We start from the raw sequence: 2,014 nt of genomic DNA on the forward strand, positions 1-2,014 counted from the left end.
CTTTTCTTATTTATTTTTACTTTTCCTATTTTCGTTCTTTTTACCTTTTATTTATTTTAAATTAACCAAGTTTTATTTATTGCATATTACTCGTTTTCTTTTATCTATTTTCTCTCCGTTAATTTTTTTTTCTCACAAATTGAACCAAAAAAAACTCATAACAGACAAAAGTTCAAAATTATCCTTTTATCTATCTATTCAGTTATATAATTCTATATATAATTGGAAATCATTTATTTCTTTCCCTATATTCATACATTTCTTTGATCATATTACTGACGTCCATAATCAATCATTTATATGTTGAACATACACATACATACATATATATATATATATATATATATATATATATATATATATATATATATATATATATATAAAGAATGATAAGGAAACAACGGAATGATTTGATATTATGTCCAACAAAGTTAATACAATTTCTTAATCTTGCTGACTTGTCTGTGATGCTGATTGCTCAGGTGACTCAAGTGAAAACTACTCGTACCTTTATATGTAGACTTTCTTATTTTAATATTTTAATACTATACGTTTTTAATTAAGATAAAATTAAATATACAAGTAGTTTTTGTTTTATTGAATATGTTTATTTTGTATGTTATAATAATGATAATAATAATACTGATAAAATAGAAATTCAATGCGTAAAGGGCAGATGGAGCATAATACATAATGGTGAATAACTTTCAAGCAAAGTCATTATATTTTATTGATTGGAGACATCAATAAAACAAATTAAAATATTACAAACCGTACACACTAAAATAAAATAGTGCCTAAAGTAAAACTATTTATGATGAAGACATTAGGGTAGGTATATGCTATTTTTTTTAGGTGCGTTGAAATGAATAATTTAGCACAGAAAAATGTTACAAATTATTAATTAATGTTCATTTCTTAGGCAAGTCTTTCTGGTAGGGATAGTCATCACAGTCAAGAAGGTCCTCCAACAATTTGTCATCCAAGCACTCAAACTCAATAACTTGTTTACCATGATCGTTTTTAAGCATTGAAGAAGATGAGGAAGAAGAACATGGTAACGATGAAGAGGAAGTGGTAGAAGAAGAAGACGAAGGATACTCATTTGGAAAGTTGAGAATGGCTGAAGTACCTCTCATCTCAAAGGCAGCACGGTCATAAGCCCTAGCAGCCTCCTCCGCCGTGAGGAATGTCCCGAGCCATACTCGACCGCCGTGCCGAGCGGGGTCTCGAATTTCGGCGGCGAACTTTCCCCATGGCCGGTGGCGGACTCCTCTATAGCGTGGCTCTTTCTTGGTGTGCAAGTTTTTGTCCTTAGAGGAATCCTCTTCCATTCTGGCTCAGAAAACAATTTGTTACACTCCATGTATTTATACTAATGCACCTAATTGCTACTTAATTAACTCAATTCTGTAAAGTGATCAAATGCCAAATTCATCATAGGTTCAATGGATTCGGAAAGTAATGAATATGCTGATTGAGATTGTTTCAGAGTGTTCAACGAATGTGGATGTATCACAGAATTTGCTGATGGCTAAAAGGCCTGCGGAGGGTCACCTCAAATAATTTTTTTGGAATTATTCATAAATGAAATGTTAGAATTTCTGATTCTCAACCAGATTTAAGTGAGGTCATAAGGATCAATTCATCTCTTTCTGCCACAATTTAGCTGCAACGAATTCACGAACAAACGGTCTTTTGTGTGTGCTTCTGATTGGCTTTTCTGAATATTTATTATCATTGTTAAGTTTGAAATTAAAATAATAACTTTTTGTTCACCATTACGTTGGTAACATTATTCTAAGGTGAAACATTGAACTTCGGTAGCAGCTGTAGCATCATCATGCCTTACATCGTTGGACTTTGGGTGGAAATTGGAACGGTCTTCATCATGATGGTAGCTTTCACCTCATATATTTCTCTGTCTCCTATGTAGCTTTGTTCAAATATGCAAAGACTAAAACTCTTTATTTTGTAGGGTGGAACATCTTCACAAAACACTCTTTCACACTTT

General features: G+C 32.0%; 1 pseudogene; it reads right to left on the reverse strand.

The window, feature by feature from the left end:
- Nucleotides 1–711: 711 nt before the first annotated feature.
- On the reverse strand, nucleotides 712–1,335 carry LOC124827338 (ethylene-responsive transcription factor ERF098 pseudogene; annotated as a pseudogene).
- Between the last annotated feature and the right edge of the window lie 679 nt (nucleotides 1,336–2,014).

The sequence above is a fragment of the Vigna umbellata genome, chromosome 8, assembly GCF_029865625.1.
Source record: "Vigna umbellata cultivar VRB3 chromosome 8, Vumbellata_1.0, whole genome shotgun sequence".
NCBI classification, from domain to species: Eukaryota; Viridiplantae; Streptophyta; class Magnoliopsida; order Fabales; family Fabaceae; genus Vigna; species Vigna umbellata.